General features: G+C 47.8%; 1 protein-coding gene and 1 long non-coding RNA gene across 3 annotated transcripts in view; both read left to right on the top strand.

Moving 5' to 3' along the window:
- Positions 1–1,687, top strand: part of LOC149445774 (threonine synthase-like 2) — a 45,310-nt gene extending 43,623 nt beyond the window's left edge. For both annotated transcript variants that reach the window (XM_089653422.1, XM_089653423.1), the window contains one exon: positions 9–1,687. The gene's annotated coding sequence lies outside the window, so the exon portion shown is untranslated. The remainder of the gene's footprint in view (positions 1–8) is intronic.
- Positions 1,688–12,957: 11,270 nt separating this feature from the next.
- LOC149445773 (uncharacterized) overlaps positions 12,958–22,802 on the top strand; it is a 105,353-nt gene continuing 95,508 nt past the window's right edge. The window contains exon 1 of the long non-coding RNA XR_016306350.1: positions 12,958–13,816. This is a non-coding gene — a long non-coding RNA (uncharacterized LOC149445773). The remainder of the gene's footprint in view (positions 13,817–22,802) is intronic.

The following is a 22,802-nucleotide window of genomic DNA, read 5'->3' as shown; positions in this document are numbered from 1 at the left end:
CTCAACAGAGCAGTTTATGGGTCATACCACCACATGGATTTCATTTGAAATTTGGATAGGCAGTTACTAATTCCCTAATCCCAGGGGCCGCCCACACCATCTACTACTGATGCCCCCCTGATGGCGGACCAGCTCTTTGCGAAAGCCAATAGTCTTCTAGCACCATCTGTATTGCCAGTTGCTGGTTTCCAAAGGATGTCTTACATTGTATTTGGAAGGATCCAAAGGATTGGGAATACTTCTTGTTTTAAACAGGGTAAAAAGAACACTCAATTTTCTTGTTAAGAAAAAAGAAATTAAAAACACATCAAGTATTAATTTCCAGGCCCTCAGGCGAGGAAGGAAATTCCTGAGCGTTCGCCACAATCAAGGCTGGAGATATTCTTTGAATATTGTGGTTCAGGCAAGACTTGCATTGTTCAGCCTTAGTCAGCAGCAGAGTAGCAGAAATGGAGCCGTTTCTGCTGTTTTTCTTTTGGTGGAGGTGGATGGGTCACTGCCAGCATGGAGTATTTCACTGAAGCAAGCACCGCTCCATCCAGATGTAGCCAATCCAAAGCCAGGCTACGGGGAGGAGAGATCTTCTAATCAACAACTCCTTCAATCAAGTTCACAATAAACAATGATTCAACTAATCAGAGCATCGCTGCTTCCCTTCAGAGATTGTGAGATTGGTAATAACAGTCTTTTGGTATGATGCAATAAAAAAATGTCTAAAAGGCCCCACACATGAGCTTCAAAGGCATTCCTACACCTGCGCATAATTTGCATGGAAAAATGGCTTATTGTCTAACAATGTACCTATGCAGTAAACACGCTCCGTATTTTGCATTATTTCCAGACAGGGCAAAATTGATGGTATTTTTAGACCTCTAGACTCCTTAGGTATGGAAATTAAAACTACCAGGGCATGTTTTGTATTATGTTCTGAAGCGGTTGGTTTAACCTGGTCGGAACTTTTGAATATTATGTTCTGAAGCGGTTGGTTTGACCTGGTCGGAACTTTTGAAAAGTCTGCTATTAAAGCAGTTGTGCAGCTTAAATAAGAATGTGCTTTGTAATACCTATTGTGGAAAAAAAAAGGTGTGCACCCTCCTGTACACTTTAGTGCAGCCTCTCTCAACCAGGGTTCCTTGGAACCCTAAAGCCTGGTACACACAGTAATCTGGGCTGAACAAAAAAAAACTGAGGAGCTTGTGAGAAGTTCTTTGTACAATCGATGCGATGATAGTACCGCAATCTCCCCACTGAGCTATTGTTTTCAGAACACACACGATCAGCGCTCGCAGCCATTGGCTGAAAGCACTGATCGGATGTCAGTCGGCTACTGACTTTCCAGCATGCTCGTTCGACAGAAGCCATCTGTGACATCGGCTTCTGTCAAATAATGACTTGTACACACAGACCAAATGTCAGCTGGTATCTACTACTGTACCAGCTGATTTCAGCCAATATTCAACCTGGCTATATGGGGCTTTAGGTTCCTCCAGAGCAGTGTTACTTATCCTTTTTACATTGGAGGGACCCCTGGAAAAAGTTGGAGATTTCGGGGAACCCATAAAGTAATGTTGAGATGTACAACTCACAGAACATTGGTTTGATCAGCAAGCTGTTGATATAACAGCAATTATTTTTTAAATAGTATTAAAAAATAGAATCAATATTAAAATATACATGTTTATTGTAAGACTTGTGCTTGCTTTTTTCTGAAAAAAAAAAATGCTAAACTCTGGATAAAACTTGAGATAAGCAGAGTATGGGGGGGGGGGGGGGGCAACAGAGCACACTACATGGGAGGCAGCAAGGCACATCACTTGGGAACAGTGCACACAGTGGGCCCCATTACATAGGATCAGGGCACCTGGGATCTGAGCACCTTACATAGGATCAGGGCACATGGTATCAAAGAACCTTACATGGGATCAGAGCACCTTACATAGGATCAAGGTACATGGGATCAAAGCACCTTACATGGGATCAGGGCACATGGGATCACAGCGCTTTAAATGGGATCAGGGTACATGAGATCACAGCACCTTACATGGGATCATGGCACGTGGGATCACAGCACCTTACATGGGATCATAGCACATGGGATCACAGCACCTTACATGGGATCATAGCACATGGGATCAAAGCACCTTACATGGGATCAGGGCACATGGGATCACAGCGCTTTAAATGGGATCAGGGTACATGGGATCAGATCACCTTAAATGGGATCAGGGCACATGGGATCAGAACGCTTTAAATGGGATCATAGCACATGGGATCACAGCACCTTACATGGGATCATAGCACATGGGATCACAGCACCTTACATGGGATCATGCCACATGGGATCACAGCACCTTACATGGGATCAGGGCACATGGGATCAAAGCACCTTACATAGGATCAGGGCACATGGGATCAGATCACCTTAAATGGGATCAGGGCACATGGGATCAGAACGCTTTAAATGGGATCAGGGCACATGAAATCACAGCACCTTACATGGGATCATGGCACATGAGGTCAGAGCACCTTACATGGGATGAGGGCACCTTACATGGGATCAGAGCACCTTGCATGGGATCATGGCACATAGGATCAGGTCACCTTACATGGGACCAAAATACTTTACATGGGATTAGGGCACATGGGATCACAGCACCTTACATGGGATCACAGCACCATGCATTGGATCATGGCACACAGAATCAAAGAGCCTTACATGGGATCATGGCACATAGGATCACAGCACTTCACATAGGATCAGGGCACCTTACAAGGAATCATAGCACCTTACATGAGATAAGGGCACTTTACATAGGATCAGAGCACTGCACATAGGATCAGGGCACCTTACATGGGATCAGAGCACCTTACATGGGATCAGGGGATCTTGCATGGGATCAGAGCATCTTAAATTGGATAAGGGCACCTTACATAGGATCAGAGCACCTTACATAGGATCATGGCACTGTACATGAGATCATGGCACCTTACATGGGATTAGGGCACATGGGATCAAGGCACATGGGATTAGGGCATTTTACATGGGATCATGACACATTACATGGAATCATGGCACATTACATGGGATCATGACATATTACATGGGATCAGAGCACTTTACTAGTGATGGGCCAAACACCCCCCCTGTTTGTTTCACGGTTGAACATTCGAACCTAAGGAATGCAGTATTTTAATATAGAAAACATTATTTAATGTTTCAGCTGTCAGCGGCATGACTAGTGCACCAGAGATAGGTTCATCCAGATCCCCCCCTTTTAATTATACTTAAAGAAAACATGACACCAATTTTGGAGTAAAATGGTCAACACGGCCTTTTATTAACAAACACGTTTTAACACACCAACCATTCCTTATAACAGAAACATACAGAGTTGCTGTTGGTCTTCGAAGGCACCCCCCAAAAATGATCTGAAATGCACCTGCAGACAACCATATTACACAAGGCCTCCAGCCGCAACCAACCAGCTCAGAGACAACCATACCATCTGCAGTGCAGCACCACCACCTTCCAGTTATACCTTGGTTAACTGGAATGTCCCCGGGCATCCCATACCATCGATGGGTCCCACACCATTATCTGTACCTCGAAGATAAGAACCGCCTTCAAAGACCAACAACCGCCCATGAAACTAAATAACCCCCCATTCCCCCCGAGAGGAACACAATACTCACTAAATAGGGAGAGCGGGAGGGAAGCTCTCTCACCAACGTCCAGCTCCGACTGATGCCCCCCACCAGGACACCCCACCGTAAGATGCAGAAGAGCCCACCAACGCTCTCCCTCTACCAACCAGCTCCCCAGGTATACTTTTCAAACCCCCTGGCACTATACTTAACCCTTTCTATTCTTCCTTCCCACTCTAGGCCTAGTCATGCCTGCCCTGCGCTAATTCTTTTTTCTTTTCTGCTACGGGCATTTCTTTGTCAACGTTTCAGCTGTCAGCGGCATTGTCCGGCAATTAAAATTTGTTTAAAAAAAACAGCGTAGGGTTCCCCCCTCCCCATGCCTACCAAGCCCTTCAGGTCTGATATGGATTTTGAGGGGAACCCCCCACGCCAAAATAAAAAAAAAATGTGTGGGCATTCCTCCCAAAATCCATACCAGACCCTTATTCGACCATGCAGCCAGCAGGTCAGGAAAGGAAGGGGAACAAGTGAGCGCCCTACCCCCGAACCATACCAGGCCACATGTCCTCAGCATGGTGGGGAGCTTTTGTGGGGACAAGGGGCCCCCCAGATCCCGGACCCCCTCTATGTAAATGAGTATGGGGTACAAGGTACCGCTGCTTATTCACAAAAAAAAGTGCAGTGTAAAAAATGACAGTAGACATTGTTTGACAAATCCTTTATTAAAAACAAAAATATGTCCCCCTGAAGTAGATCCAAGGTCAATCACGATGCCACCTTACATGGGATCGAAGCACCTTACATGGGACCAGGGCACCTTACATGGGATCGGAGCACCTTACATGGGATCTGACTAAAGACTGTTTTAAGCCTGCTGTGACTCCTTGTGGCTTCACAGCTGGCTCCCCACCACGAATGCATGAGCTGCACTGTGATCTGTGAGTGGTCCTGCAGCTTCCTAGGAACTTTGAACTGTCCCAGGAGACTGCAGGAGGTGAGGAGCGGGACAAATTTCCTCTGGGATCACCCAGGCAATGGCAGCAGAAGTGAGAGTGAGAACTTGTCAAAACCAAGTACCCACTCCCCCTTCCCCTTCCAAAATAAAACAGCTTTGCATTAGTGGCAGAGTAGGGAGGAAAGGAGTAGGAACAGCAAAACTTGCAAAACAGTTTACATCAAAATCAACATTTATTCCTTTAGTCTTCCTAGGACCAATGTTTTTTGAATCTTCAATCCATTACTATGTGTTTGTTTAGCACCATAGAGATTTAGAGAAGCCCAACTTGGAAAACATTGTCTGTAGCGCAACCCATCTCCACCTAAAAGAGCCCTGGAGAACACAAGGTGGTTCCATAGACTCTGCACCTCATCGGTGGGGGACTCCAGAAGAGGCTTGAGACTGCTCTGTGCAAAACCATTGCACAGAGAAGTTCAGTTTGACATTTTGACAGTACATATACAGCGGCAAAATCATGTATATATATACGTGATTATTATTATTATACAGGATTTATATATGTGGCTGCACATTTGCGTGCAATTAAAAAAAACGTGCTGAGTACGTGCGCCCCCAGCACACATGTCCGATACTCACGGAAAGGTCCCGATCTCCTCTTGTGATCGGAACCTTTCCCGATCATGTGACAGCAAATCACGGCAGTCACATGACCCAAAAACCCCACCTGCCTCCCGGCTTCTGAAACCCTTAAAGGATCGGGAGGTGCCGGCACCAAGGAGTTAAGGTCCTGGAATAGCCTAGCCAGTCTCCAGACCTTAATCCTATGGAAAATTTATGGACGGAGATGAAACTTCCAGTTGCCAAGTGACAGCCAAGAAACCTGAAGGATTTAGAGATCATTAGATTAGCGTGGACCAAAATCCCCCCTGAGATGTGTGCAAACCTGGGAACCAACTACAAGAAACATCTTACCTCTTCTGTGCTTGCCAACAAGGGTTTCTCCACCAAGTATGTTTTGTTTGCGGATCAAATACTTATTTTGCTCACAGAACTGCGACTCAATTTATATCATTTGTATCATGTTTTTCCTGGATTTTTGGTTAATATTCTGTCTCTGTCATTTAAAATACACTTCCGATAAAAAAAATTACAGACCTTTCATTTCTTTGTCAGTGGGCAAACTTTCAAAATCTGCAGGGGATCAAATCATTATTTTCCCCACTGTATTTACAAATTCAGATGCTAGAGGGCAGCAGATCTCTACACTGGCACAGCAAATGCAAGATGTACAGAGGTGAAAGTTCAGTGCAAATGCAAATTAAAAGCAAATGCAAGAATGAGACACTTGAAAAAAGCATCAGTACCGTATTTGCCGGCGTATAAGACGACTGGGCGTATAAGACGACCCCCTACTTTTCCTGCTAAAATGTAGTGTTTGGGCTATACTTGCCGTATAAGACTACCCCTCTTCCAATGCAAAACAGTGGGAGGAATAGTGCCCCATCATTGGTGTCAGTGGCAGGAATAGTGCCCCATCATTGGTATCAGTGGGGGAATAGGTGCCCCATCATTGGTATCAGTGGCAGGAATAGTGCCCCATCATTGGTGTCAGTGGCAGGAATAGTGCCCCATCATTAGTATCAGTGGGGGAAATAGGTGCCCCATCATTGGTATCAGTGGCAGGAATAGTGCCCCATCATTGGTATCAGTGGCAGGAATAGTGCCCCATCATTGGTATCAGTGGCAGGAATAGTGCCCCATCATTGGTATCAGTGGCAGGAATAGTGCCCCATCATTGGTATCAGTGGGAGGAATAGTGCCCCATCATTGGTATCAGTGGCAGGAATAGTGCCCCATCATTGGTATCAGTGGCAGGAATAGTGCCGCATCATTGGTATCAGTGGCAGGAATAATGCCCCATCATCAGTATCAGTGGGGGGAATAGTGCCCCATCATCAGTGTCAGTGGCAGGAATAGTGCCCCATCATTGGTGTCAGTGGCAGGAATAGTGCCCCAACATTGGTGTCAGTGGGAGGAATAGTGTCCCAACATTGGTGTCAGTGGGAGGAATGGTATCCCATCGGTGTCAGTGGGGGGTGGAATAGTGCCCCATCATTGGTGTCAGTGGGGGGGGGGGAATAGTGCCCCGTTGTTGGTGTCAGTGGGGGAGTAATAGTGCCCCATCGTTGGTGTCAGTGGGAGGAATAGTGCCCCGTTGTTGGTGTCAGTGGGGGGGAGTAATAGTGCCCCATCGTTGGTGTCAGTGGGAGGAATAGTGCCCCATCATTGGTGTCAGTGGGAGGAATAGTGCCCCATCATTGGTGTCAGTGGGGGGAGGAATAGTGCCCAGTCGGTGTCAGTGGGAGGAATAATGCCCCATCATTGGTATCAATGACACCAATGATGGGGCACTATTCCTCCCACTGACACCAATTACACTTGCTGACCCTGTTCTAGTATGGTGCTGCTGCAGCCAGCATATGTGGTTGCAGCAGCACCTCTACACTGAACACTTACCTGCTGCTACTGCACTCGATTTTCGTGGGGCCACTCGGCTCCGCCCCCTCACCGGCGATTGGCCGCCTGTGTGCCTTTCCTGAGCTACAGTTCTGGCGGCCAATCACCGGTGAGGAGGCGGAGCCGAGCAGCCACCCGAACATCCAGTGGCCGAACTGAGGGAGCAGCCGAGCTTCCTGGACCGGATCGTCGTGGGACCGGAGCCAGGTAAGAGACAGCCCCTGTCCACCCCTGTACTTAGTGTCCCTTCCGTTGGAAGGGGGGGGGGGCAGCACCGCGCCGCCCCCCTAAAAAGTGTCAGTATGCCGTATACCGGCGTATAAGACGACCCCCGACTTCAGAGAAGATTTTCAAGGGGTAAAAAGTCGTCTTATACGCCGGCAAATACGGTATATACATGTGCCTACTGGCAAACTTGGAAGGGACATACCTAGGCACAATATTACATAGAATGATGAAAGAATGTATTGTAGCACTCGGGGTGCCCATGCTCAGTACTCATATTCCCCATGCTCAATGTTACGGTGACTAGCTGTGCCGCGCTCCATGGTCCTGCGCAGGCTCATGGCTTTCTCTCTCTCCACTGTACAAAACAGGATTTCCTGCCTCCCAGCAATGCACCCATGAAGCCTGAACATGTGACCCCAAAAACGCAGTGCATTTTCAATGTTTTTTGTTGTGTTACCACTGAATTCTATGGAAGGTGCAGGACTTTTCAAACTGAAGCACAAATGCAGCACACTAATGTGAACAGCTACATACGATGTAACCACTTCCTGTCAGGCCCATGTATATAAACGACCGGACGGTGGCAGTGCAGGGGTGGGTTGCCATTCATAAATGGCACCCACCATTTAAGCCTGTGCGCGCTCCCTGGGAAGGCGATCCAGAACACCGATCGCTGTGCGGGACCTCAGTGTGAGGTCGTGATCACTGATTGGCCAATCAGTGACCACATGAATAGTAGTAAGCAAAATATCCCTTTCTGACATCATTGCTTACTACTAGTGAAATCTGTGAATGATCACAGAGATCACATGGTACAGGGCTATTCACAACAGCCTTGTACCATGTGACAAGCTGTGACCAATCACAGCTCTCACAGTATTTCTCAATGTCTGCAAGAATGCAGCCAGAGAGAAGGAGAAATGATTGCTTTTATAGCCTTTATGGCTATAAAAGCAATCAGTGTAAAAAAAAAAAAATCATCACACCCCCCCCACAAGTAGTACTGTGTCACTATGGTGACACTGTACTGCTAGCGTGACAGTATGTAAAAAAAAAAAACCATAAAAAATATAAAAAAATAAAAAAGAAATTTACAAAAAATATAATTTTTGGTTATAAACTAATTTGGATAATTGTTTTAACTAAAAAGATAGATGAATACATTTTGGCCAAGATTTACGAAGAAAGATTATTTATCTGCAAAATCTTATAAGAAAAGCACTTTTTTTCAAAATGTTTGGACTTTTTCATTTACATTGCAAAAAAAAAAAATCCCAGTGATGAATAAATACCAGCAAAATAAAGTTTTGTCTGTCTCAAAAAAAAATGCTAAAAAATTAATATGGGTACAGTGTTGCATGACTGCGCAACTGTCATTTCAAAGTGTGATAGCACTGAAAGCTGAGAATTGGCCTGGACAGGAAGGGGGTGAAAGTGTCCGGACTTGAAGTGGTTAAAGGGGCATCATTTTCATGTGCTTTTGTTGTGCTGGACAGATGCGTTTTATCACAAAAAAAGCGCATTAGTGGAAAGAGGCCTCCCCCCCCCCCCGGGTCACATAAAAGCAGATTTTGAATTTATGCGACTTACAGTGAAGTCGGGTGACCTGCTGATTTCATTGCGATTTGCAAGACGTCTGACACAGATGTAAATCACACCAAACGTAGTGCATGTAGTACTGTAGAAATCGGTACGTCTCTGACCAAGTCAGAACCGCACCGATATGACCGCTCTAGTAGCGGACAATAGGGTGTGACTTGGCCTATGATTTGCAAGTCGCCTGGCATGCAAATCGCACCCGATGTGACCGGGGTTTAGGCAAATGACTCAATGTCCCGTCTTTTACAGGCATGAGGGTGCACAGGTGTTGCATCCATCCCCATACCAGCGTCCCATTTTAGTCTATTGGGACACACGGCTGCATGGACACAGCTGCTGTGGCCCTATATGACATGTGGTTGCGGGTCCCCAAACGCACACACTGTTCTGAACATTCAGTTTAAAAAGATGGAAAGTACATTCATAGAAAACAAAGGTGTGCAAAATCTTACAGTTCCATTTCCTTTCAAAGCTGCCACAGCCTGAGTGGAGTAGCAGTCCTATAAAAGGACCTTTGCTCTGTGTGTGGAAGCAGTGGTCTCTCTCCTGGGGTGTGACACACCCCCTGCTGAGTCAGAATCAGTACTCTCCAATCAGCAGGACACTCATTGATTGCTTCACTGATTGCAGAGCCATATACAGTATCTGACACAGCAGGGGCCCTGTGTGTTGGACCATTGCAGAGAGACCACTGCTTCCACACATAGAACAAAGGTCCTTCTCTTCAGCTCATACCCAACATTGGGCTTCAACATTCTGACTTGTACCTAATGTAGCACTACCCCCTTAGGAGTTGCAATAGATTTGGGTCCCCCTATAGTCCTGCACAGCCAAGCAACACACATTTTCCACTCAGACTTGCATCAGGAGGCAGTGACCAGTCCTTGAGCTTCGTTTTGAAGTTTTATTAGGGGGTTCAGAACTTGGATGGGGTGAGGGGCGTATAGGATGGCCGGGGGGAACGGCAACAGAAGGCAAATTCCTTAGCAATGATGTACAAGTCTATACAGCAAAATGTCTCTTCTGGAGAGCTACCCAGCGTCCCCTGTAGTACCGCCCCCGAGGACTCCTCTCCTCATCCACATGTACTGGGTGCATCATTGGGCAGGGAATCCAATGCTTGCCACTTCAGAGTGTACAGTCCCGGGTAAGAGAACAAATCGAGCTTCCCACCAGAGGGCTCCTCTTCCCTTACTGGCAGGGTGCAGGCTTCTTCACTTGGTCCCCTCCTGTGCTGCCAGTGACTGCTACCAGACCTTCTAGCTGGGCCGCTCCTTCCCTGCTGTACAGGTGGGCCTCTCTCAGGGGACAGAAGTCCCAAATTATCTTACAGGGTCCTGTGCCTGTAGGAGAGCCCCTCTCCATCCGGGCACCCTAACATCCTATCCTACTAACTACTCCTCCATGTACCCCTCCACTGAATGCCTGCTATCCTACTAACTACCCCTCCATGTACCCCTCCACTGAGTGCCTGCTATCCTACTAACTACCCCTCCCTGTAAAGCGCCACTGAGTGCCTGCTATCCTACTAACTACTCCGCCCTGTAAAGCGCCACTGAGTGCCTGCTATCCTACTAACTACCCCTCCCTGTAAAGCGCCACTGAGTGCCTGCTATCCTACTAACTACCCTTCCCTGTACCCCGCCACTGTGTGCCTGCTATCCTACTAACTACCCTTCCCTGTACCCCGCCACTGTGTGCCTGCTATCCTACTAACTACCCCTCCCTGTACCCCGCCACTGAATGCCTGCTATCCTACTAACTACCCCTCCCTGTACCCCGCCACTGAGTGCCTGCTATCCTACTACCTGTCCCTGCTCCCTGCCACTGAATGCCTGCTATCCTACTAACTACCCCTACCTGTACCCCGCCACTGAGTGCCTGCTATCCTACTACCTGTCCCTGCACCCTGCCACTGAATGCCTGCTATCCTACTAACTACCCCTCCCTGTACCCCGCCACTGAGTGCCTGCTATCCTACTAACTACCCCTCCCTGTAACCAACCACTGAGTGCCTGCTATCCTACTAACTACCCTTCCCTGTACCCCGCCACTGTGTGCCTGCTATCCTACTAACTACCCCTCCCTGTACCCCGCCACTGAATGCCTGCTATCCTACTAACTACCCCTCCCTGTACCCCGCCACTGAGTGCCTGCTATCCTACTACCTGTCCCTGCACCCTGCCACTGAATGCCTGCTATCATACTAACTACCCCTCCCTGTACCCCGCCACTGAATGCCTGCTATCCTACTACCTGTCCCTGCACCCTGCCACTGAATGCCTGCTATCCTACTAACTACCCCTCCCTGTACCCCGCCACTGAGTGCCTGCTATCCTACTAACTACCCCTCCCTGTAACCAACCACTGAGTGCCTGCTATCCTACTAACTACCCCTCCCTGTACCCCGCCACTGTGGGGGGAGGGAGGTCCTTGTAGAAGCAGCCCGGTGTAACGGCAAGATGTGTATCCTATGAAGAAATGTCTCCCCTGAAGCAACTGCGCATGTGCCGGTTTTAGACAGAAGAAGCCGATCGCCATCTTTAGCACAGAGCTGCCACAGTTAACCCCTTACAGGCTGCACTGCTGAAGCTGATTCCGCGGATCACTAGCCGCCGACGCTCCCGTAAGATGGATCCAAGCTGCGTACTGGGGAGCATAATGGATCGGAGAGAGGACAGTGACATGGGGAGGACTGTGAAATGGGGGGGGGGGGCAGTGACATGGGGACGACTGTGAAATGTGGGGGGGCACAGTGACATGGGGACGACTGTGAAATGTGGGGGTGCACAGTGACATGGGGAGGACTGTGAAATGTGGGGGGAGACAGTGACATGGGAGGATAGTGACGTGGGGAAGCAGTGACATGGAGAGGACGGTGACATGGAAGAGAACACTGACATAGGGGGGAGTGACATGGGGGGATGAGAGATATGGGGGGGGCTGACATGGGGAGGTTAGTGGCATGTGGGGGACCTGACATGGGGTAGACAGTGACATTGGGGGGCGTGACATGCGGGACAGTGACATTGGGGGGGGCATGAAATGGGGAGGAAAGTGACATAGGGAGGGGGTATTGACATGAGGACAGTGTCATGGGGAGGACAGTGACATGTGAGGGGGTCAGTGATATGGAGGGGCAGTGTCACTCACACTGTCATCCCCATGTCACTGACACCGCCCCCCATGTCACCACACTGACACTGCAACCTCCATATCACTGCCACTGCTCCCCCATGTCACCGGCACTGTCCTCCCCTTCATGTCACTTCACTGCTCCCCCATGTCACCGGCACTGTCCTCCCCTTCATGTCACTGACATTCCTCTCCCCCCATATCACTGACACTGTCCGATGTCCCTGCAGAGAATTTGGCATGTAACAGCCCCCATTTGTGGGATACACAAATTACCTCTACACCGGCCTCCCTGTCAATCTGGCCCCCTTGTGCCTCTCAGTCCCCCTGCGGTCCATGCTGAGACTTGCAGTCCACCCACCGAGCTTCTCCTTACCCCATGAAGACAGATCTCATCTCCCTGGCCGAGGCTCTGTCCTCCGAGATAGAAGTACATGTCCCCTGTCTGGTAACCTCCCACTCTCACAGCACTTCCGTATACAGGGCTAAGCCACGCCCACCGTCTGCACAGGAAAAAGGGGCGGAGTCCTAGCTGAGGCACCTGCGCACACAGGACCTGCGTGTCAGTCAGAGCCAGGCTGAGCTCAGAGGAGGATGTAGGATGGAGAGCGGGAGGAGTCCAGAGGAGCGACACACCCCCGGTCACTACCAATTCATGCAAATCTATTTCCAGAGTCACCGCTGGAAATAGATTTCCAGCGGTGACTCTGGAAATAGTGAGTCACTGGGAGAAAACTCCCAGTGATTTCTCTGGGAGTTGCTTTTCTCCCTGGAACAACGAGAAAAGCAACTCCCAGAGAAATCACTGACAGGGGCGGATTCCCATAATAGGCACACCCACTTTTCATAGTGAAAGACTATTTCTGCCTCAGAAAAGATCCCTCTCCACCAATGGACGGGAATTCTGATCAGTGGGCAGGGCGAGGGAATGTTTTCTTGCAATGTGTGCCGTCCAATCACATCTCTCCCTTCTCCATCCAATCACATCTCTTCCTTCTCCGATGACAAGAGCGAGCCCACAACCAGGACAAGTCCCAACATGTCCAGCTTAGCCACGCCCACCGTCTGCCCAGGAAAAAGGGGCGGAGTCCTAGCTGAGGCACCTGCGCACACAGGACCTGCGTGTCAGTCAGAGCCAAGCTGAGCTCAGAGGAGGATGTAGGATGGAGAGCGGGAGGAGTCCGGAGGAGCGACACACCCCTGGCCACTACCAATTCATGTAAATCTATTTCCAGAGTCACCGCTGGAAATAGATTTCCAGCGGTGACTGGAAATCGTGAGTCACTGGGAGAAAACTCCCAGTGATTTCTCTGGGAGTTGCTTTTCTCCCTGGAACAACGAGAAAAGCAACTCCCAGAGAAATCACTGACAGGGGCGGACTCCCATAATAGGCACACCCACTTTTCATAGTGAAAGACTATTTCTGCCTCAGAACAGATCCCTCTCCACCAATGGACGGGATTTCTGTTCAGTGGGCGGGGCGAGGGAAAGTTTTCTTGCCATGTGTGCCGTCCAATCACATCTCTCCCTTCTCCGTCCAATCACATCTCTCCCTTCTCCGATGACAAGAGCGAGCCCACAACTACGACAAGTCCCAACATGTCCAGCTTAGCCAAGAAGAGGACTTCTACCGCTGGATGGACCCCCCGATGTCCGTACACAGCGCCACACGGGACCGTCCTCTGAGAGCCGGGCTGAGGGGAGGATGGAGAGCCAGGAGCGCGGAGGCAGGTAAGAAATCCCCTTCTATCTCCTATTATTCTTCTATCTGTGATTGGGGGGATTTTATTATTGTCTGTTATTAGCGATTCTATCTACTGCTAATATTTGATGTACTATTATTATTGTTTATTTCTATTGGGATGATTATTTATATCTAATAAATGGGGTATGTAGCGCTGGAGAACAGATAACAAGCACAGGGACTGTAACAATATGAAATAATCATACAGAAGTTCATATAATGACTCATATATAACGGTCAGAAGCAAAAACGGAGGTGATCCAATGCTGCTCCAGATCACATTCAGTGAGATAAAGGAAGATAGTGAGGTTGTGCGCTTACCACAAGTACACACAATATGAGCATTGTATGCAGTTCAACAGCAACCGGGCATCATGGTCTGGTCAATAGCCTGGGCACCCTCTGGTCACATCCGAACATCTAGGTCACAGGTACACCGCTAACCAAGCTCCCTCTGGCTTTCCAATCCAAAACGCCACCTTACATGAGCTCATTGAAAAACGAGCCGGGAGGCAAGAAAGCGCTTATAGTGAAGTACGTTTATTGAAAACACAAGATGTAAGCAGAACAACCAGAACTTACATCGACAAAATATACATCCAGGCCCAAATAAATAGGCTCCCTGGTGGTTAGTGGTTCATACAACATGCACTGCATACAGAACCAGGTCCAATAGATGAAACCCTGGTGGCTAGTGGTACCATGAGTATATAGTCATGTAATAATGGGTAATGCAGATATACTCATCCAGGTCTGGTGAGGCAGTTCCCTGGTGGCTAGTGGATCCTCAATAGCAAAGGCGTCAGTAGGGTGGATCCCCTAACATGTTTCGAGCTACAGCTCGTTTTCAAAGGCAAATTCCCTTTGAAAACGAGCTGTAGCTCGAAACATGTTAGGGGATCCACCCTACTGACGCCTTTGCTATTGAGGATCCACTAGCCACCAGGGAACTGCCTCACCAGACCTGGATGAGTATATCTGCATTACCCATTATTACATGACTATATACTCATGGTACCACTAGCCACCAGGGTTTCATCTATTGGACCTGGTTCTGTATGCAGTGCATGTTGTATGAACCACTAACCACCAGGGAGCCTATTTATTTGGGCCTGGATGTATATTTTGTCGATGTAAGTTCTGGTTGTTCTGCTTACATCTTGTGTTTTCAATAAACGTACTTCACTATAAGCGCTTTCTTGCCTCCCGGCTCGTTTTTCAATGAGCTCATGTAAGGTGGCGTTTTGGATTGGAAAGCCAGAGGGAGCTTGGTTAGCGGTGTACCTGTGACCTAGATGTTCGGATGTGACCAGAGGGTGCCCAGGCTATTGACCAGACCATGATGCCCGGTTGCTGTTGAACTGCATACAATGCTCATATTGTGTGTACTTGTGGTAAGCGCACAACCTCACTATCTTCCTTTATCTCACTGAATGTGATCTGGAGCAGCATTGGATCATCTCCGTTTTTGCTTCTGACCGTTATATATGAGTCATTATATGAACTTCTGTATGATTATTTCATATTGTTACAGTCCCTGTGCTTGTTATCTGTTCTCCAGCGCTACATACCCCATTTATTAGTTTATTCCAAGGTTTTGAGGTTTACCCTGTATGTTAGCTGCTCATCTGATCTGTTTGCGCTCACTTACCCACCTTTATATCTGATTATTTATATCTATTCTTTTATTATTCTTCGTTACATTACATATAACGAAGAATAATAAATTCTTAGATTGTACACCCCTTGAGGGTAAGGGACCGATGTGAATGTTCAATATATATATGTGTAAAGCGCTGCGTAAATTGACGGCGCTATATAAGTACCTGAAATAAATAATAATGAGTTGGACCGCACTTTACAGAGGAGCCTTGGTGAGGCAGTGCGGCTTCCACATACATTTGCAAATGTCTACAACTAAAATCTATATGAGCAGATATAGATTTTTCCGTAGGTTACCGTGGTTAAATAGCTTGTAAAGTTCATGGACTTACTGTGCAATGGGCTAAAGAGAGCTTGTAGATAGTCCTCCTTTGGGCTACCTCGAGGGGAATTTACTTAAAATGGGTGCAGACAGGATCCGAAGTTGTTGTGCATCGTAAGCAATCAACTTCTCACTTCAGCTTGTTGAGTGAAGGTTTGAAATGGACACAAGGAGCTGAGTGGTTGCTATACTCAGTGGCTCCAGATTCTGTCTTCTCCCTTTTTAAGTAAACTCCCCCTCAAAATACTACAAAGCTCTTTACTGCTGTCCCGTCTGCGTGTGCACGCCCAACTGTAAAACGGGGAAGAAGGTGTACCCCTTTACGGAGGATAGACAGCAGGACCTGTTCGCCTAAAGTGTGGTTTTCCCATGGGCGTGGTCAACCCACCGTTCTTTACACAACACTGTTGTGAGAGAGGTGGGTGGTTAAATTTCCAGACAAGCAACAAACCACTGGCTGTTGTATTGCAGAACGGGTAGGGCGGTTGCGTGCCTCTCGCGCGCCCCCTACTTGTTTTGCAATATCACGTTTTAAACGTGATTTTGCCCAGCGGTGCCACCTTGTGGCCGTTTTTCCACGGTGGCTGGATGGCAAGCAGTTAAATACCCCTACCTACCTGCTCGATGTCTTCTCCAGCTCTGTAACCTGATCTGCACATGCACAGCTCAGCCTACAGCTCCGGGCCAGTCTCTGTGTGTCAGAATGAATAGCTCCTGTGCATGCGCAGAAGTGATGTCATCTTGTGCCAGCCAATGAAGATGGAGAAGATGCAGGACAGGATTGTTGGCGGAAACGTGATTATATCGCTCCATTTGGTTCCATTTTTATTTCTGTTGTGAATGTTCCAACAGGAAGACTCTTGTATGAATAGCACATCTGCCTTGCAGTAAAAATGGGTCATGGGTTCGATTCCCGACCATGGCGTCTCCTGCATGGAGTTTGCATGTTCTCCCTGTGCCTGCGTGGGTTTCCTCCGGGTGCTCCGGTTTCCTCCCGCACTCCAAAGACATGCTGATAGGTTAACTGGATCCTGTCTAAATTGGCCCTAATATGTGCATGTATGAATGTGAGTTAGGGTCCTTAGATTGTACACCCCTTGAGGGTAAGGGACCGATGTGAATGTTCAATATATATATGTGTAGAGCGCTGCGTAAATTGACGGCGCTATATAAGTACCTGAAATAAATAATAATGAGTTGGACCGCACTTTACAGAGGAGCCTTGGTGAGGCAGTGCGGCTTCCACATACATTTGCAAATGTCTACAACTAAAATCTATATGAGCAGATATAGATTTTTCCGTAGGTTACCGTGGTTATATAGCTTGTAAAGTTCATGGACTTACTGTGCAATGGGCTAAAGAGAGCTTGTAGATAGTCCTCCTTTGGGCTACCTCGAGGGGAATTTACTTAAAATGGGTGCAGACAGGATCCGAAGTTGTTGTGCATCGTAAGCAATCAACTTCTCACTTCAGCTTGTTGAGTGAAGGTTTGAAATGGACACAAGGAGCTGAGTGGTTGCTATACTCAGTGGCTCCAGATTCTGTCTTCTCCCTTTTTAAGTAAACTCCCCCTCAAAATACTACAAAGCTCTTTACTGCTGTCCCGTCTGTGTGTGCACGCTCGACTGTAAAACGGGGAAGAAGGTGTACCCCTTTACGGAGGATAGACAGCAGGACCTGTTCGCCTAAAGTGTGGTTTTCCCATGGGCGTGGTCAACCCACCGTTCTTTACACAACACTGTTGTGAGAGAGGTGGGTGGTTAAATTTCCAGACAAGCAACAAACCACTGGCTGTTGTATTGCAGAACGGGTAGGGCGGTTGCGTGCCTCTCGCGCGCCCCCTACTTGTTTTGCAATATCACGTTTTAAACGTGATTTTGCCCAGCGGTGCCACCTTGTGGCCGTTTTTCCACGGTGGCTGGATGGCAAGCAGTTAAATACCCCTACCTACCTGCTCGATGTCTTCTCCAGCTCTGTAACCTGATCTGCACATGCACAGCTTAGCCTACAGCTCCGGGCCAGTCTTTGTGTGTCAGAATGAATAGCTCCTGTGCATGCGCAGAAGTGATGTCATCTTGTGCCAGCCAATGAAGATGGAGAAGATGCAGGACAGGATTGTTGGCGGAAACGTGATTATATCGCTCCATTTGGTTCCATTTTTATTTCTGTTGTGAATGTTCCAACAGGAAGACTCTTGTATGAATAGCACATCTGCCTTGCAGTAAAAATGGGTCATGGGTTCGATTCCCGACCATGGCGTCTCCTGCATGGAGTTTGCATGTTCTCCCTGTGCCTGCGTGGGTTTCCTCCGGGTGCTCCGGTTTCCTCCCGCACTCCAAAGACATGCTGATAGGTTAACTGGATCCTGTCTAAATTGGCCCTAATATGTGCATGTATGAATGTGAGTTAGGGTCCTTAGATTGTACACCCCTTGAGGGTAAGGGACCGATGTGAATGTTCAATATATATATGTGTAGAGCGCTGCGTAAATTGACGGCGCTATATAAGTACCTGAAATAAATAATAATGAGTTGGACCGCACTTTACAGAGGAGCCTTGGTGAGGCAGTGCGGCTTCCACATACATTTGCAAATGTCTACAACTAAAATCTATATGAGCAGATATAGATTTTTCCGTAGGTTACCGTGGTTATATAGCTTGTAAAGTTCATGGACTTACTGTGCAATGGGCTAAAGAGAGCTTGTAGATAGTCCTCCTTTGGGCTACCTCGAGGGGAATTTACTTAAAATGGGTGCAGACAGGATCCGAAGTTGTTGTGCATCGTAAGCAATCAACTTCTCACTTCAGCTTGTTGAGTGAAGGTTTGAAATGGACACAAGGAGCTGAGTGGTTGCTATACTCAGTGGCTCCAGATTCTGTCTTCTCCCTTTTTAAGTAAACTCCCCCTCAAAATACTACAAAGCTCTTTACTGCTGTCCCGTCTGTGTGTGCACGCCCAACTGTAAAACGGGGAAGAAGGTGTACCCCTTTACGGAGGATAGACAGCAGGACCTGTTCGCCTAAAGTGTGGTTTTCCCATGGGCGTGGTCAACCCACCGTTCTTTACACAACACTGTTGTGAGAGAGGTGGGTGGTTAAATTTCCAGACAAGCAACAAACCACTGGCTGTTGTATTGCAGAACGGGTAGGGCGGTTGCGTGCCTCTCGCGCGCCCCCTACTTGTTTTGCAATATCACGTTTTAAACGTGATTTTGCCCAGCGGTGCCACCTTGTGGCCGTTTTTCCACGGTGGCTGGATGGCAAGCAGTTAAATACCCCTACCTACCTGCTCGATGTCTTCTCCAGCTCTGTAACCTGATCTGCACATGCACAGCTCAGCCTACAGCTCCGGGCCAGTCTCTGTGTGTCAGAATGAATAGCTCCTGTGCATGCGCAGAAGTGATGTCATCTTGTGCCAGCCAATGAAGATGGAGAAGATGCAGGACAGGATTGTTGGCGGAAACGTGATTATATCGCTCCATTTGGTTCCATTTTTATTTCTGTTGTGAATGTTCCAACAGGAAGACTCTTGTATGAATAGCACATCTGCCTTGCAGTAAAAATGGGTCATGGGTTCGATTCCCGACCATGGCGTCTCCTGCATGGAGTTTGCATGTTCTCCCTGTGCCTGCGTGGGTTTCCTCCGGGTGCTCCGGTTTCCTCCCGCACTCCAAAGACATGCTGATAGGTTAACTGGATCCTGTCTAAATTGGCCCTAATATGTGCATGTATGAATGTGAGTTAGGGTCCTTAGATTGTACACCCCTTGAGGGTAAGGGACCGATGTGAATGTTCAATATATATATGTGTAGAGCGCTGCGTAAATTGACGGCGCTATATAAGTACCTGAAATAAATAATAATGAGTTGGACCGCACTTTACAGAGGAGCCTTGGTGAGGCAGTGCGGCTTCCACATACATTTGCAAATGTCTACAACTAAAATCTATATGAGCAGATATAGATTTTTCCGTAGGTTACCGTGGTTATATAGCTTGTAAAGTTCATGGACTTACTGTGCAATGGGCTAAAGAGAGCTTGTAGATAGTCCTCCTTTGGGCTACCTCGAGGGGAATTTACTTAAAATGGGTGCAGACAGGATCCGAAGTTGTTGTGCATGGTAAGCAATCAACTTCTCACTTCAGCTTGTTGAGTGAAGGTTTGAAATGGACACAAGGAGCTGAGTGGTTGCTATACTCAGTGGCTCCAGATTCTGTCTTCTCCCTTTTTAAGTAAACTCCCCCTCAAAATACTACAAAGCTCTTTACTGCTGTCCCGTCTGTGTGTGCACGCCCAACTGTAAAACGGGGAAGAAGGTGTACCCCTTTACGGAGGATAGACAGCAGGACCTGTTCGCCTAAAGTGTGGTTTTCCCATGGGCGTGGTCAACCCACCGTTCTTTACACAACACTGTTGTGAGAGAGGTGGGTGGTTAAATTTCCAGACAAGCAACAAACCACTGGCTGTTGTATTGCAGAACGGGTAGGGCGGTTGCGTGCCTCTCGCGCGCCCCCTACTTGTTTTGCAATATCACGTTTTAAACGTGATTTTGCCCAGCGGTGCCACCTTGTGGCCGTTTTTCCACGGTGGCTGGATGGCAAGCAGTTAAATACCCCTACCTACCTGCTCGATGTCTTCTCCAGCTCTGTAACCTGATCTGCACATGCACAGCTCAGCCTACAGCTCCGGGCCAGTCTCTGTGTGTCAGAATGAATAGCTCCTGTGCATGCGCAGAAGTGATGTCATCTTGTGCCAGCCAATGAAGATGGAGAAGATGCAGGACAGGATTGTTGGCGGAAACGTGATTATATCGCTCCATTTGGTTCCATTTTTATTTCTGTTGTGAATGTTCCAACAGGAAGACTCTTGTATGAATAGCACATCTGCCTTGCAGTAAAAATGGGTCATGGGTTCGATTCCCGACCATGGCGTCTCCTGCATGGAGTTTGCATGTTCTCCCTGTGCCTGCGTGGGTTTCCTCCGGGTGCTCCGGTTTCCTCCCGCACTCCAAAGACATGCTGATAGGTTAACTGGATCCTGTCTAAATTGGCCCTAATATGTGCATGTATGAATGTGAGTTAGGGTCCTTAGATTGTACACCCCTTGAGGGTAAGGGACCGATGTGAATGTTCAATATATATATGTGTAGAGCGCTGCGTAAATTGACGGCGCTATATAAGTACCTGAAATAAATAATAATGAGTTGGACCGCACTTTACAGAGGAGCCTTGGTGAGGCAGTGCGGCTTCCACATACATTTGCAAATGTCTACAACTAAAATCTATATGAGCAGATATAGATTTTTCCGTAGGTTACCGTGGTTATATAGCTTGTAAAGTTCATGGACTTACTGTGCAATGGGCTAAAGAGAGCTTGTAGATAGTCCTCCTTTGGGCTACCTCGAGGGGAATTTACTTAAAATGGGTGCAGACAGGATCCGAAGTTGTTGTGCATCGTAAGCAATCAACTTCTCACTTCAGCTTGTTGAGTGAAGGTTTGAAATGGACACAAGGAGCTGAGTGGTTGCTATACTCAGTGGCTCCAGATTCTGTCTTCTCCCTTTTTAAGTAAACTCCCCCTCAAAATACTACAAAGCTCTTTACTGCTGTCCCGTCTGTGTGTGCACGCCCGACTGTAAAACGGGGAAGAAGGTGTACCCCTTTACGGAGGATAGACAGCAGGACCTGTTCGCCTAAAGTGTGGTTTTCCCATGGGCGTGGTCAACCCACCGTTCTTTACACAACACTGTTGTGAGAGAGGTGGGTGGTTAAATTTCCAGACAAGCAACAAACCACTGGCTGTTGTATTGCAGAACGGGTAGGGCGGTTGCGTGCCTCTCGCGCGCCCCCTACTTGTTTTGCAATATCACGTTTTAAACGTGATTTTGCCCAGCGGTGCCACCTTGTGGCCGTTTTTCCACGGTGGCTGGATGGCAAGCAGTTAAATACCCCTACCTACCTGCTCGATGTCTTCTCCAGCTCTGTAACCTGATCTGCACATGCACAGCTCAGCCTACAGCTCCGGGCCAGTCTCTGTGTGTCAGAATGAATAGCTCCTGTGCATGCGCAGAAGTGATGTCATCTTGTGCCAGCCAATGAAGATGGAGAAGATGCAGGACAGGATTGTTGGCGGAAACGTGATTATATCGCTCCATTTGGTTCCATTTTTATTTCTGTTGTGAATGTTCCAACAGGAAGACTCTTGTATGAATAGCACATCTGCCTTGCAGTAAAAATGGGTCATGGGTTCGATTCCCGACCATGGCGTCTCCTGCATGGAGTTTGCATGTTCTCCCTGTGCCTGCGTGGGTTTCCTCCGGGTGCTCCGGTTTCCTCCCGCACTCCAAAGACATGCTGATAGGTTAACTGGATCCTGTCTAAATTGGCCCTAATATGTGCATGTATGAATGTGAGTTAGGGTCCTTAGATTGTACACCCCTTGAGGGTAAGGGACCGATGTGAATGTTCAATATATATATGTGTAGAGCGCTGCGTAAATTGACGGCGCTATATAAGTACCTGAAATAAATAATAATGAGTTGGACCGCACTTTACAGAGGAGCCTTGGTGAGGCAGTGCGGCTTCCACATACATTTGCAAATGTCTACAACTAAAATCTATATGAGCAGATATAGATTTTTCCGTAGGTTACCGTGGTTATATAGCTTGTAAAGTTCATGGACTTACTGTGCAATGGGCTAAAGAGAGCTTGTAGATAGTCCTCCTTTGGGCTACCTCGAGGGGAATTTACTTAAAATGGGTGCAGACAGGATCCGAAGTTGTTGTGCATCGTAAGCAATCAACTTCTCACTTCAGCTTGTTGAGTGAAGGTTTGAAATGGACACAAGGAGCTGAGTGGTTGCTATACTCAGTGGCTCCAGATTCTGTCTTCTCCCTTTTTAAGTAAACTCCCCCTCAAAATACTACAAAGCTCTTTACTGCTGTCCCGTCTGTGTGTGCACGCCCAACTGTAAAACGGGGAAGAAGGTGT

This window comes from Staurois parvus, unplaced genomic scaffold (assembly GCF_062004578.1).
Source record: "Staurois parvus isolate SC_StPar_1 unplaced genomic scaffold, SC_StPar_1.0 ptg000711l, whole genome shotgun sequence".
Taxonomy (NCBI): Eukaryota; Metazoa; Chordata; class Amphibia; order Anura; family Ranidae; genus Staurois; species Staurois parvus.
Note: the sequence above shows the minus strand (reverse complement) of the source record. Positions and strands in the feature narration are given on the sequence as shown.